The sequence below is a fragment of the Colobus angolensis genome, unplaced genomic scaffold, assembly GCF_000951035.1.
Source record: "Colobus angolensis palliatus isolate OR3802 unplaced genomic scaffold, Cang.pa_1.0 Scaffold154, whole genome shotgun sequence".
Lineage (NCBI taxonomy): Eukaryota > Metazoa > Chordata > Mammalia > Primates > Cercopithecidae > Colobus > Colobus angolensis.
The window spans coordinates 4,921,891-4,937,652 of NW_012114644.1; the positions used below are offsets into that span (position 1 = coordinate 4,921,891).

At 50.9% G+C, this 15,762-nt stretch overlaps 1 long non-coding RNA gene across 1 annotated transcript in view; it reads left to right on the top strand.

The window, feature by feature from the left end:
- LOC105507854 overlaps positions 1–3,424 on the top strand; it is a 5,019-nt gene extending 1,595 nt beyond the window's left edge. The window contains exon 2 of the long non-coding RNA XR_001001164.1: positions 1,615–3,424. This is a non-coding gene — a long non-coding RNA (uncharacterized LOC105507854). The remainder of the gene's footprint in view (positions 1–1,614) is intronic.
- The last annotated feature ends 12,338 nt before the right edge of the window (positions 3,425–15,762 follow it).

Below are 15,762 nucleotides of genomic sequence, written 5' to 3' on the forward strand. Positions count from 1 at the left end.
CCCGCTCCCCCCGCCCTCCCCCCACCACAAGTCCAGTCCAACCCAGACAAAAGCAATTACTCCAGAGGTAGGATGTGAGTGTGGGTGTTAGAAACAGGAAAAAAAGGGGGGGCAGGGAGGAGGAGCGAGAGAGACACACACAGAGGCAGGGATGGACAGCCAGAGACCCCGAGAGACGACAAGAGAAAGAGAATGGCAGAGTGAGAGACAGACGGACACACAGAGAGACGCACAGAGAAGCAGAGACAGAAGATGAAAGAGACTAGAAGGGACACAGACACCAAAACCAGGAGGCAAAGGCAGAGAAAAAGAGCAGAGGAAGGGCAAAGGCAGAGAGCACAACAGAGAGACACAGAGACAGAGACTGGAGAGACAGAGAGAGAAACAGAGAAAGAGCACACAACAGAGCGGAAAACCCAGTGATGGAGCCACACAGAGAGAAGACGCAGATAAAGAGAGAACGGGGGCCAGAGGCATGGAGAACTAGAAAGGGGGCAATGCACAGAGAGGAACAGAAAGGCTGAGTGAGAGTGAGAGACAGAAAGGAGACCAGAGAGATAAAAGGCAGACGGCAGATAGTGGTGGAGGGGAGTTGGTAACGCACTAGAGACTCTGAGATGGCAAAGCTAGAGAGAAGCTGAAAGGGGACCATGTCCAAAGTGACCTCTCTCTCTCTCTCTCTCTCTCACACACACACACACACACACACACACCTTTCTCCCTATTCCCCAGGCCAGAAGTCAGGGATGCTCAAGCCTTTTCCATGTTCCTCTGAGTCCCTGTGAGCCAGGGTGGGGAGGGGACAGGATGAATAGACAGGGATGATCTCAGGTAGCTTCAGGGACCAGCCAGAGCCAACTGGGACCTGATCACAGGGGCAGAGAGAGCAGTACATTCCTCCTTACCACACACCACCACCTCACCCTCCACACACAGTCCACACACACCAGAGCCTTGGCCAATTTCCTCGTACTCTGCCAGGCATGGCCAGCCTGGGGGGTAGAGGCCAGGTGTGAGGTCCTTCCTTCCTGCCCCACAGTCCTGCCCACCTGCCTCAGCTGCAGCTGCCCCAAACTGTTTTTTCTTTCTCATTGTCCCCTGCCTTCATCCCAACTGCCTTCATCATTCTCTGATGCACTCTCACGCACTCAGCTCGCAAGCACACTCCCTCTCTTTTTCTCTGTTCCTTTCTGTCTCTGAGTCCCTTACTCTGCTTTCCTGCCTCTGACTTTTCTGCTGTTCCCTCTTCCTCTTTGCTCCTCTCCATTGCTCCATTCCCCTCTCTGTGTTTTTCTGTGCTTGCTCTCTGGGTCTCCCTCTCCCTTCACTCCCATCTGGTGTATTCTGGATTCCCCTTTCTTAGACAATCCCTCTGGCCCTCCTATCCACCTCATCCCCAAGAAAAGCAAGGTTGGGCACAGTGGTCCTAGCCTGTAGTCCCAGCTACATGGGAGGCTGGGGCAGGAGGATTGCTTGAGAGTTTGAGAAACGCAAAGGTAGATCACTGTGTAAAGGACCTCAAGCTATCCTGGAGTGCCAGGAGTGGGTAAATACTTCCTTTCTTGTTTTTCCCTCAATCACCTTTTTTCCTCCCCTGCCTCGCACCCATACCAGGCCCGATCTCTGGATCTCCCCAATCTCCAGATCTCAGTGTGGCTCTCTCTGGAGACAAAAGCTAAGACTCAGCCCACAGGCAACACTCAACACAGAGATCCAGCTCAGAGAAAAAGGAGGTGACCAGGGAGGAATGGAGAGGCCAAGACACATAATGAAGACCAAGAAAAAGAAGAAAGATGATGCTGGGGCTGGAGCCAAAGGGAAAGGAAGGGGAAAGGAAGGAAAGCCAGGAGCAGAGACCCGGTAGGGCAGCGTGAGCCCAACAACTGCAGGGTGGGGGTGGGGCACGCATCAAGATTTCTAACAAGCGCAGCTGAAAACATCTAGGGCTGTTCTCTGAGGCCTTCTCTCTGCCTACCAGCCCTCACCAGTGCTTCGAAGAGCCCTGAGGAATGTCTCTCTATTTGAAGTCAGAGCCAAGTGCCTGCTCTCGGCACCTGGGGCTCCATGCTTACTAGGATGGTGGCTACTTGACCTTCATTTGCTGTGGGACTGTCAGGGATTCCAGGGACCCACTGGTCCCCGAACTAGCTCAGAGATGCAAGCCATTTTTACCTCCTACACATCTACAATCCCCACCCCATGGCTGACAAATATTCCCAGTCCACAGCTGTCTCCACCCACCCAGTGACAGAGCACAGGCAGCCAAAAGGATCAAGCAATCTCTTGCCACCTCCCAGCACCCCAGAGTGGTAAACAGACTCTCACATCTGGACTCCACATCCAGCGAGTAGTGCCCCTGCCCACTACCCAGATCACACAGCTGCCATTTACAGACCACCCTATGGGTCCCACCCGACGGTCATAGCCCACCAGCATCCCAGAGCTGCCTCTACACTGAAGCTCTGTCCCAGTCCAGTCATCCTTCAAGCCGCATCTGGAACAGCACACACCCTATTCCCCTAGCCAAAGCTCCCAGGGGTGCAATTCAGAAGGAGGCAGACTGGGCCTGGAGCATGTGGACAAGTCCCTGACGCCACCCCCTGGCTTCTCCGGCTTGTCTGCAGAACCTGAACTGCCCTTAAGGCCTGCGCCTCCAATCCCAGGGCAGCCCCTCGCCACACCTACACTCTTGGCCATGGGAGAATGTCCTCATGTGCGGCTAAACATCCTCCTCATGCAGCCCTGAGTTCTGTTCCTTCCACGTCACCTCACCAGCCCAGGATGAAAGCCGTTCACCTAGAGCGAAGCTTCTGCTTCTGAGGCATTCAGCACTCCCCTTGGTGTGTGCCAACACCCTGGGGCACATCCCTGCTGCTTATGTCTGAGTTACCTCTGTGGCCCTGGGACCACTCCACATTGAAGGCCGTTGTGTCTTTTTATGGAAGGATGGAAGGACAGAAGCGAAGGAGAGACAAAGTGGTACCATAGCCCTGCTCCTGCCCTGGCACTTGGAGGACACCAGATGCCCAGGGGACTGTAGCTGGCTGTGAGGACTCTGAGGCCAGGTCAGCATCCACAGTCCCCAATAGTGAGTAGGAACCCAGTCAGTCCACACCCCTTCCCATCCATCCGAAACGTAACTTAGCCCTCGGCTTCTCCTTACCTTTCAGGAGTTCTCTCCTTACCCCCAAAGACTTCCTGAGGACCCCTAGGCCGACCAGTCTATCCCTCTCTCCCCTAACCCAGCATCCTGCAGTCCCCTGGTTCAGGTTGGTGGTATCTGTGCCTGAGCCCCCACCAGCCTGAAAGCCCCTCAAAGGCCACATGGGTCTCCCGCCTCTCTGCATCTCCAGATGGTGGCACGAGGCCTAGTACACAAGGAATCCCAGAAAATGTTGGTTGAAGGAATAAATGGATGGATCTGTGTTGATGTGTCTGTTTGCTCACTTATTTATTCATTCAACTCACCCTTGCTGAACACTTACACTGTGCCAGGGACTGAGTGTAGACAGACGTATTAGACAAACAGAGAGGTCCCCTCGCCCAGTGGCTTCTGGGGGGCAGACATTAAACATGCAGAATATAATCAGATATGGTGATAGTGCTCAGGAGGGAAAAGGAGGCGTCATCCAGCCCAGGGGTCAGGAAAGGCCCTCAGAGTTGAGGAGCCTTAGATGGAGAGCTGAGGAGGTAGAGAAGTGAAGTCAACCCAGAGTGGAGAGAAGGCCCTGGCATGGGTGGGAAGAGATTTGGAGGAAGGGCCAGAAGGGAGAGGAGGAGGGGGAGTCACATGGGAGTGTGGGCAGCAGAGGCAGCCAGGACCCCAGGGCTCGCTCATCCTGGGGCTCCAGCTCCCACACAGAGCATTGAGGGCCTCCAGACATGTTTGGGGCATCACTCACCTTCCAAGTGTGGTTATAAAGGAAAGACAGAGCAGGTGGGGGCGATGTTTATTGTAGTTGTTGTTTCGTAACAAAACTATACACCTAAAAGAGCATGGCTTTCTTCAAAGATGTCTCCTCAGGAGGCTGAGCTTTTTCTTGAATCATCTGATATTTTGGCAACAGCCTTCAAGGCCAGTTTACAAACTCCATCAGCAAAGCGTCTCTCTAGTGTATAATTGTCTCCAGTTTCTATTGAAAGACCAACAAGTGGCCCCAGTATTATCATTGCTAAATTCATAAGAGCTGCTGCTAAATCAGACTTCAGGTGGTCTCCGAAATCAAATTCACTCCCAAAGCGCAAACATTTGCTGCACTGTGGAGATACCAAAAACTAGGGTGGGTTTTGGTGAGGTAAAAGAATGAGAGCTTTAAGGTCAGGCAAACCCAGGTTCAAATTCTGACTCTACTGCTTACATGTTGGGTGGCCTTAGGCAAGCTGCCTTCACGCTCTGTGCCTCAGTTTCTTTCTCTTGTAACAGGTGCCAACGCCCACTTCACAGGGTTGCAGTGAGGATTAAAAGCAAAGTGCCCAGAACAGGCCCTCGCACAAAGGTGGCCCCTAATAAATATCAGTTTCCTCACTGGAATGTACCAGCCCTGTTAATTGTTACCAAATCAGTCACCCATATGTCCGTGAAATCATGGATATTTAATGAACACCTATTTGAAGACAAATAACTGAAATCATAGACCTAACTGTAATCTCTACTAATTGGAAACATAATTAAACCCCTCTGTTACTTCAGCCTAACTTTCAGACATTCCTCAAAGCCAGTCTCTAGCTCCCAAACTAATTCTGCAACCTGGAAACTCCTTGACTCTCTTTTCAAGGATGTGAGGATTCCTGGAAAAGCTGCAACTTCAGTTCCCTGGAGAAAGCACACTAGAGAAATGACACATCCTGGAACGAATACTCTCAGCGATAACAGGGGTCCATGAATGAGCTTCAGGGGGTCTGTGATCATCCCAAAGTGTAGCACAACTGGGTAAATGTAGGGATGTGTTTTCCTGGGAGAAGCTCTATACTGTTGCAAAACTAGGTATCTATGGGCCAAAGGTTGCCTGAAACATGTGGTTTGGAACCACAAGGAGATTTTGGAAGTTTTGCATTAGTTGCCAACATTTAAAGATTGGAAGACTTCACACACAAGTCTGGGATTCTGGCTTCTTTTGAAAAATCAGAAACCCTGGCAAGTCAAGGTTGCATCTGTGCATGAGAACAGTCAGAGGAGCTAAAAAGCAGTCCCCCACCTCATGCATTTTTCAGTCCATCACAGTCCCTACAATACTGGGTTGCAAACCCTGGGCTACAGCTTCCACCTGCTTCTTAAAATAAGTCTGTGATTCTGGGTACAGCAGAGGACTCCTGGGTAGGAGTCCTTCAAGGGCACCCAGAGGCCTCCCCAGCGTCCTGAGACCTGTGGGTTAAGCTTCTCTGGTGGGAACAGGGGTGGCAGAAGAGGGCTGTCCCCCCCCCCAAAGACCTGTCCACCCTCCTCCCTAGATGCTCATTGCCAAGACCTCACCAAGCCAGCTGGAGTAAACACCAGGGCAAATGGCCAGAGCTCCTGCTTCCCACTGAGGTGAGCAGCAGGAGAACTACGGCTTCTACCTGCGAGTCTCAGTAGGCTTCAGGGAGGGACTTCATAAAACCTTCTTTGTTCAGGGGAATGCTTCCAGCCATATTTTGAGCTCCCACTTCTCCAGCTACACGATTCCAAGGAATAAGTACTTTCATCTTCACGCCACCTCCATGTGGTAAATGCTATTAATTACCTTCCTTTGACATATGGGGAAACTGAGCCATGCCCAGGATCACTCAGCCACCTGTTCTTCTTCCTCTATCTCCTTTTGCTCTCAGGATGGCACTTAAGGTGAGTTCTATTAGTATTCCTACTTACAGATAAGGAAATGGAGGCTCCAACTTTCCCAAGTCCCGCGAAGTCAGGAAAAGAGATTTGAACATAGGTGTGCTTGACCCAAAGCTGTGATCTGAGCCACCGAGTTACCCCGATCTCTCTCCTACTGAGCCCTAACACTCATCAGCAGAAACACCCACAGTCACCAACACCAAGAACCACTGGTTTGGCCTGAAAGCCACAGGATGCATGGAGGGTGAAAACAAAGCAGTCACATTCTAACCTCTGGGTGGGCAGAGTGGAGAAAGGCAGCAACACACCCAGGGTGAGTCCAGAGACGAGGATGGGAAAGCAGAGACTTCTGTGAGAAAACAGAAGGTGCATCAATAAGCAAAACTCTGAGGCTGTGGTCCTTACCTCTTGGGCAGACGCAGGGAAGCTAATACATTCAGGCCACCAACCCGGTCCAGTCGAGAACCTGGAGAGAGAGGAGAATGCAGTCAACATCCTGGAGAATTCGTCTCATCCTCATGCAGGATTCCACATTCCTCCAGTGGAGAAACCCTCCTCCTGTCATATCATCAGGAGCTGCAGTTGGCGAACTGTGGAGTCAGGTGCCTGGGACTCAGGTCCAATGAGCCACTTGTTGCCTTCAGTGGTCACTTCTGGCATCTGAGTCTCAGTGTCCCCATCTCATAGATGGGCATACTGGTACCTGCCACTGTGGAACATCGTTTTTCCCATCAGACTGGAAGCTTCTTAAAGTGCAGGGACTGTGTCTTGTAGCTTTTGTGTTTGGCAGAGGGCCTGGCAAATTTGAGATGCTCAATTAGTGCATAACGGATGACAGAGTGAATGGGTGGGTGGATGGAGGAATTAATTGATTAAATTGTGTATCTCAAAGGACTGCTAGGAGGATAAAATGAGAAAGAAATTTGAAAGGGTTGCTCATTATTAAGTTCCTCTGTGCTGTGGGGAGATGAAAAATAAAAGTCATAATGATATTTCTGACTTGTACATTTGTCCATTCATTTGTGCATTTAGTTCATCAACAAATATCGAGGCTTCTCTGGCTCTGAATCAAGTGTGGCAGGGGACAGAGATGAATTAGACAAGGTCTCTGTTCTATTACAGGGCTCACAGGCAAGTTGAGGAGACAGAAGGAAGAGCCAATGCCAACATGCCGGGATAAGCAGAGGGTGCTGCGGGCATCCTGGGTGAGATCACAGAAGACTTAGGGAGGAAACAACACCCAAGCCAAACCTGGAAGACAAATTTTAGTCAGAGAAAGAACCAAGTGCAAGGAACGAGAATGCCAGGACTTTGCCTGTCCAGGGTTCCGTAAGAGAACTGGGGACGGACGAGGCTTCTAGATTGCAGGGGCTGCTCCCTGCAGGGCCTCAGGTGCCTGGTCCAAGCAGCCAGGACTTCGTTGGAGAGGGAGAGGGAGAGGGATACAATCCAGTTTGCCTTTAGAAAGGTCCTTCTACCTCCTGTGTACAAGATAGAGAGAACAGAGAGGTAGGCAAGAGGTCAGGAGGCCCATCCCCAGAGAGGGTTTGCTGAGCCTCTCCACACCCCTGCAGGAAGGAGGAGTGAGGAATTAAGGGAGGCACCAGAGTTCAAGAGGAGGAGGAGGACAGAGAAAAAGATGGACTGAGAAGGAGGGGGAGAGAGAAAGAGAAGAGATGGGGAGACATAGCGAGGAATGAAAGAAGCTGGGGCAGAGAGACCAGAGAAAAGCCCAAACAAGAAGCAAAAGGGGAGTAAAAAGGGCCAAGGGTCTCCCCACTTCCTCTTCCATCTGTCCTGTCTCTCCCTGGGCCTTCATCTTCTGGGGCAGAAGGGGACCAGAACCCCTGGGCCCTGGAGGGAGGGAGGACCTGGGGTTGCTCCCCGCCCAGGGGCTGCTTCCCCCCAGCCCCCGCCCTGGAGCTAATCAGCGGCTGTCATCTCCACGGTGAGGTCTTGGTTAAGGAGATTTAGGGCCGGGATCAATAGGAAATTTAAAAATCGATGCAGCGCGCAGGGCAAAATCGATAGCGTTTAATCGCCTTGCCGATTCCCAGTCAAAACAATTAGCCGCGCTGAGTGTTGAACACGGTGGCGACACGGCATTAACCGTCAATATTGGTGTAAGTGATGGTGGGTGGGGCGGGTGAGGGAATCCCCAGGCCTCTGGGGGGCCAGAGTCAGACAGCGCCTTAGGGCTGGGGTCTTCCCCCAGGCAGTGCCCCCACCTTGGGCTTCCCTTCAGCAGGGCCCACACTTCAGTCTCCTTGCCCTCTGCTACCTGGGGCTGTGGGGCTCATAGGCAGCACCATCCCTGGCATATCTGCTTCCAACTCTCATCCCATCTCGCGGGTTCCCAAACCCCAATATGCCCTCTGACAGAGGGGAGAGGACCCCTCTCCCAAGCACACTACAACTCCAAGTAGAGAGACAGTCCATGGGATCTGGGAGCTGTATTCCCAGCAGTGCCTTAAGACTGGGAACTATTTAGAAGATGTCTTCTCCCATTGTACAGATGGGAACTCTGAGGAACAGAGAGGGGCAGCAGCTGGCCCACAGTTACCAGGCACAGGAAGAGGGTGAGTCAGAATTTGAACTTGATGTGTCTGACTCCAAAGCCTACATTTCCTGCAGCTGTGCCACATAAAGGGTAGATTCCAGTGTTCACAGAGGGAAAGCAAGCTCAGGGTTTGGTCCTGGCCCACGTCTCCTCTCAGCTGGTATATATAATGGTTTGCTGTGTCCTGGGGTCAGTTTGCCATGTACGTGGCAGACTGTGAGCTCCCTGAGGGCAGGGCAGGGCCTGGCTCCTTTGGGGGTCTGAAGCATTACCCAGCACAGGGAATGGTCCCAAGCTAGGGCTTGGGACAGGCTTAAGAATGATGATGCCACTTGCCCCCACAGACACAGAATGCCCATATACAACCCCACTGATGGACAGATGGAAACACTGGCACTCACAGACACATCAGTACTGGCATTTCCTGAGTGCTGGTCATGCAACAAGGGTGGGTCATTGCTCTGCAGGTGTGCTCTCTCAGCATCTCATCTTTGTTCGGTGAGTGTCATCCCATGACACTGCTGTGGAAAATGGAGGCTCAGAGAGGTAAAGTCACTTGCTCAAGGTCACACAGCCAAGTGGGGACAGCTCTATCTGATTGGACTCCGAGGGGCAGGGGACATACAGCAAACAAGATCTAATGACTCTAAGCAAGAGAGGTGGATGCAAGGAGAAGGTATGGGAACTGGGCACCTAAACAGAGGACCAGGAATGGCCCACAAAGGGCCATGGGGCTCCCGATTCTGGGGTGCTGTGTTGGGAGAGCAGAGGCTTCTGTGGCCACCTGCTCCCTGGAGCAGAAGAACAGTAGGGAGTGTGTGGGCAGGGGAGGAGGCCCACAAGATGAGCCAGGGATTGATCTGACAAGGTCCTAATCAAATGGTCAATATCGCTGACCTGACCACTTAACCTATTGATAAGCTGGCAAGGATGGAGCAGGCGGTGAGTGGGCTCAAGGAGGGGGGCAGAGGAAGGGATGAGGGAAGCCTGAGTGGGTAGGACTGAGGCCAGCATCGCGCCTGGTTCTGGGGCCTGGAAGAGGGTGGTCTCCTCCTTAAGGGCCCCCACCTCCCCTCTGACACGTCACATGTCTTATATCTTGGGGGCTTCCTCTACCCAGGCTTCTCTCTCCTCTCAGGGTCCCTCAGACCCTCCCTGAGGGAGGCCAGGGACTGTTGCTGGCACCCAAGTGGTCCCCAGCTCCCCTCTGACTGTGCCTTAGCTTTTCACACATGTGAGGGGCTTCACATTCAAGCCTCAATGTCTTCATTTGTTAACTGGGGATAATTATATTATAATTATAATTTATCTGTTAACTAGGGATAATTCTAAAACCAACCTAGATATCCTATGAGTGGGGACTGGTACAATAAATGATGGTATAGTGGCCATACAAAGAAGGACTGCAGAGTTGTTGAAAACATGTTTGAAATAAATTTTTTTTTACACTCCTCTCAGCTCACACCATGAAATAAAATCATTGACAAGGAAACCGTGTTCATAATCTGTTGTTAGGAAGAGGAAAAGGCAAGTTACAAGCAAGTAGGTAGCATATCATCCCGTTTTTACAAAATACACATACAGATGGTTCCCCTCACCAAAAACAAATAAATTTGGAACAGAAATCAGAATTCTGAGTTTGGACCAGTCTGGCCAACATGGTGAAACCCATCTCTACTAAAAATACAAAAATTAGCCAGGTGTGGTGGCAGGCGCCTGTAATCCCAGCTACTCAGGAGGCTGAGGCAGGAGAATCTCTTGAACCCAGGAGGTGGAGGTTGCAGTGAGCTGAGATCATGCCATTGCATTTCAGCTCGGGTGACAGTGTGAGACTCTGTCTCAAAAAAAAAAAAAAAAAAAAATTCTGAGTTGGGTACCAGGTATCTAAATTTTAATAAATTCTTTGGATAAAGTCATAGGCATAATCCCCTTTGGGGGTAAAAAAAAGCTATCTAGGACAGACAGGGTGCAATGGTTCACGTCTATAATCCCAGCACTTTAGAAGGCCGAGGTGGGCGGATCCCTTGAGCCCAGGAGTCCAAGACCAGCCTGGGCAGCATAGCAAGACTCCATCTCTACAAAAAATACAAAAATTAGCTGGGTGTGGTGGCACGTACCTATAGTCTCAGCTACTCAGGAGGCTGAGGTGGGAGGATCGCTTAAACCTCAGAGGTAGAGGTTGCAGTGAGCCGAGATCTCTCCACTGCACTCCAGCCTGGGTGACAGGCTATCTCAAAAAAAAAAAAAAAAGACAGACAGCAAAAGGTAATGTCCTTCCTGTTGTTCGTTTAACTGGATTATCACGGTCATTTTCTTCTCATCTCATTGAATTTCTGTGTTTTCTGTTATTTCTACAATGAACATCGTTCACATCGTTTGTTCACATCGTTCACATCGTTTGTCTGTAATTGGTAGACTGTGGCCGGGTGCTCAGTGGAGGCACCACAAGTGCTGTTTCTCCGCTCCCCTCTCCCTTTCCTAGCCAGGCTTGTCTTATGTCCTCCCTTATGTCCAAACCCAGCAGAGTTCAGTGCCCTCAAGAATGTGAATGAATTTGAAGTCTGCTGAATGGAGAAGAGCTGGCTCCTCTGACTTCTGCTCTCAATAGAGTGGGCGGGGTAGCACCAAGCCAAATACAGTCCCCTGTCCCCTCTTCAGGAAACTGGCTGAGGGCTTACAGACAGAAGGAACTGCTGGAGGGAAAACGAAGACCCAGAGGGAGGGAAGGGATTTTCCCAGAGCTACTCAACTGGTCATGACACAGCTGGGACCAGAAGCTGGGGCTCTGGGCTCCTGGATCTGGGTAGTGCCATCCAACTACTGGGAGAGGGACAACTGCAAGAACAAGTGTGCATGCAGACTCCTGAGATAATGTGCGCTTCTGTGGGGCAGAAGAGCACAGTGGGTAAACACGGGGTCGGCCGCTTCCTCGCTGTGTGGCCCTGGGCAAAAGTCACTTCACCTCTCTGAGCCTCAGTTTGCTCAAACATAGCATGAAGATAATAATAACAGCTGCCTCATTTTGCTGGTGTGAGAAGCCAACAAGCCCATGCTTATAGGGAACTTAGCAAAAGGCCTGACACACAAAAAAGGGTCAATGAGTGGGAGAAATTAACAGTATTACCGTCAGCAGCCACAAATGCTGTGGGTAGTAAGTGAAGGTGGTGGGTAGGGAAGGGAGAAGGTATGTCTTGGTAACCTGAGCAAATGAACAAATGCAATGAAGATACTCAGCTAAAAATATTCCTTTGTTCATTCATTCATTCATTCAGTAAGCATTTCCTGAGGCCAATTCTAGGCCAGATCCCATGCTGGGCCCTGCAATCCAGATATGAACAATGAAAGCTGCCAATGGGTTGGTAAAGGGGAATTAAGGATGGCTGGGGATGGCCCCTTATCTCTGAGAGTTGCTGCTGCAATGGCCCCCAAACTATCTTTTGGGGCTTCTGCAGAAAAGCATCAAGTACAGGAGCACAAGCTCCCCATCACCTGACTTGTGTGACACTTTGGGTATGTGTGTGCACACTGGAATAGTAAGCTCTGCAGATGGACTATGTTCACTTTTGTCATTCACAGCACCGGACACCAGGTCTCATGCTCTGGGGACACTCCATGCTCAGAGTTTTTTTTTTTTTTTTTTTCCTCCATTTTTAAAAATGAACAACAAAAAAAAAGTTCAAAGCACCTCGCACAATGCCTAACACCTGGCAGGTACTCAATAAATAGCAGCTATTATTAGCGTCATCATCACACGTGCCACTGCTCTTCATCCTGACAAAAACCTTATTTTGCCGGCAAGGCAACTCGAGGCTTAAAAGGAGTGATGTGACTCAAAGCCGGGTGTGTCTGACTCCACAGTCTGTGGTCTCCCCTCCTTTGTGTCTGGGGGCAGGGGCCATCAGAGTGTATGTTGGAGGTGAAGGAGGGGAAGGGCAGCAGCATGCATGGGGGGGGTGAGCAGATCTGACAATGGGAGTAAGGAGGAGTTGGTTGGAGTGAGGGGAGTGTCGTGAGGGAGATGAGGGTGCAGGATGGGAGCATACAGGCCCAGGATGATGATGGTTTTGGAGTCTGGCTGCTCTGAGGCTCAGGTAGGAGGTGGACTCACTTGCCAATGTACCCCTCCAGCACTGGTAGGTGCAGCCCCCGAAGATGAGCTCTGCCACCCTTGTCTGACACAGCAGACGTCTACCGCCACCATTATATTGGGCAAGTAGGTGACAGGGGATCCGGCTTCAGTTCATATGACAAAACATCCAGTGAGCATTTATCGTGTTCTGGGCACTGTGCTACACACTAGAGATACAACTACGAACAAGACAAAGTCCCTGCCATTGTGGAATCCACCTTCTAGTGGAGGAAGGGATATGATAGACAAGAAAATACATTTAACAGCTAAGAAGGAAAATAAAGCAGGGAGAAAGTGGCTTACAGGATGCTGCTAAATTGGCCAGGTGTGGTGGCTCATGCCTGTAACCACAGCACTTTGGGAGGCCAAGGCAGGCAGATCACCTGAAGTCAGGAGTTTGAGACCAGCCTGGCCAACATGGTGAAACCCCGGCTCTACAAAAATACAAAATTTAGGTGGGTGTGTTGGCGCGCACCTGTAGTCCCAGCTACTCAAGAGGCTGAGGCACTAGAATTGCTTGAACCTGGGAGGCAGAAGTTGCAGTGGGCTGAGATCACACCACTGCACTCCAGCCTGGACAACAGAGCAAGACTCTGTCCCCCCACCCCCCAAAAAAAAGCTGCTATTTTAAACATAAAGGAAAGGCCTATCAGAAAAGGTAGGTTTTGAGAGATTTCCTGGCAAAGGAAGCAGCAAGTGCAAAGGCCCTGGGTCAGGAACAAGGTTTAAGGAACAGCAAGAGGGCCAGAATGGCTTAAGCTTCCAGAGCCAGAAGGGAGGGAGTAAAAGTTGAATAGACAAACAGGCGCTAGCTCATGCAGGGTTTGCAGGCCAAGAAAGATGTTCTAAGCTTGATGGGAGAAATGACAGGCTTTCTCTGTGGCAGGTGAGGGTTGGTCTTACCCTCACAAAACCAGGCTCCATCCTCACCCATTGCCCATATAGCCTATGGGGCCTTCTGACCCATTCATTCTCCAAGAACAAGACCAAGAAGCCTTCAGTAAGCCCTCAGAATCCCTTGACAGGGCTTTGTCAGGATCAACCTCCCCAGACTGCGGACTCCTCTAGAACATGGAAAGATCTGCCTCATCTAGGTGACCGGACATGCAGCTCAGGCCTGGCCACAGGAGGCTCAGAAATCAATAGAACACCAGTAGAAATTAAGGAGAACTATAGCTCCTGACCCCCATTCCCTAGCAAATCTCCATTTGGGGGCAAGTCGTAGCAGTGGCCAAGATATGAGGCTGGGAGCAAGGGGAAAGTAGTTCTGTACCACCTCCCTCACCAGGCCTTGACCAGGGGTCCCAGACTGGACAGGTAGAGCAGAAGTCCTTGTGACTGGTGGCCTGCTCACTGAATCCCTTCCTCCAGGGGCTACCCATCCTGTCCCGCCCCCACACGAGGCTCAGAGAGATCAGACTTGGTACCTGGCTCACACACCCTGTCTAGTCCCTTCTTAAAACTCCTCTGTGGTTATGCGGCTCGCCCAGAATAAATCCCAAGCCTCACAGCCCTTCCCAGTCATGTAACGTCTCCTCTCAGGCCTCCTGAAGGTCCCGTGACCCTGGGCCTCACGTGATTGTTGGGAACAGTCTACGCTGGTTCACATGTCCATGCCCTTGCCCAGGCAAGCACCTCCCTTTAGAGAATCTTCTGCCTTCCTTCTTCTCATAACCTTATCACCCTCTCCACGTCTCCTCCTTGGTGAATCCTCCTGGGCTCCCTATTCAGCACTGCCCCAGAATGCTTTGTGCACCTCATCCAGAGCCCAGAATCTGGGCCGCAGGCGAAGGGATCCCATTTCCCACCTAGGGACATGCCAGAGGAGTTTTCTAGAGAGAAAGGTGCAGCATAGTAGGGTGAGGGTAGGGGCATCTGAGTGCTGCATTATTTATGCCTGTGTGGCCTCTGTGAGTTTCAGGAGGGATATGTGTACACATTTAGAATCTGTGTGTTGTGTCTGATGTCAAGCTTAAATGTCACTTCCTCAGAGATGTTACACCTAGCCCACCAATCTAAACCAGGTGCTCCCATGATGCCCTCCTGTAGCCCCTTTATCCTCTCTGTACCAGATGCTATCTCTATTTATAACTAACTATACACTGAGGTCTGATCAGTGCCGGTCCTGTTGGCTTGGAGCTCTTAGAGAGCAAGGCCCAGGTCTGTCTTGTAAACCACTGTTTCCTCAGCTTCTAAGATAGAGCCTGACTCCTATAGGGGCTCAGTACCTATGTGATGAGCTAATTAATTCCATTCACATTTTCACACTTGAACATCTACCTATTTTGTTTCACTTTAAGGGGATGAGGCTAGCCTGGGGGGTGTTTGTGTGCTATAACTCAGGGCATGGCCCTTTCGGTCACCACGTGTGGCCTCCCTGTGGGATTTCTGAACATGGCCGGTGTGCACCCACGGGCATACAGGCTGGGATGCTGCCATGTTTTAGTATTTCTATGTATACATTTTCTATTGAAAAACAAACCTCCACACGAGGAGCACCCTAGTGTTTTGGTGTCTGTTTTGCCCTGAGAGGTCTCAGCACCTATGTGCCTGCACAGATATCTGGTTTTCATACCTGTGTCTGAGTATGTGTTTATCCTTGTTTCCAAATCTGGTGTGTCCATTTTGGCATCTCTGCGGACAAATACACACATGTCTATGTGCATTTGCAGGGTTTAGCATCTACGAATTTTCTTAGAGAATCTCTGACCAAAAGTATGGGTACCTGGGTCTCAGGACCCAGGGGTGCCCATGGCTACCATGTGTTTCAGAATCTGTGTATGTCTCTTGCAGGATCATTGCATGTGTCTGCATGCTTATTATTTCAGTATTTGCCTTGTGCATCTGTTCAAGACTTATGTGGCCTCTATAGTTTGGCGAGTGAGTGCATGTGTGTGTGTGTGTGTGTGTGTGTGTGTGTCAGGGATGATACAAACACATGTGCGTGTGTACCTGTGTGTCTTTCTTCCCCTAGCTGCTGCTGCCTTCCCAGTCTGGATGAGTACCTTTTCTCTATCTCTCTCTCTCTCACACACACACTCTTGCTCATATGTGCCTTGCAGATGGGGAGGGGGCCGGGGTGTCAGCGAGCTCCTGTGTCACAAGGTTAATTTCTCCACAGCCAGGCAGGCTGGGCCCTGAGGGGAGTGGTGAGGGAGGGGCTGGTCCCCACAGCCCCTCTGATAAATATGTATTTGGGGCTGCTGTGCTCAAAGGTCATGGGGGGAAAAGGAGGAGGAGGGGTGGTCTGCACTGTGC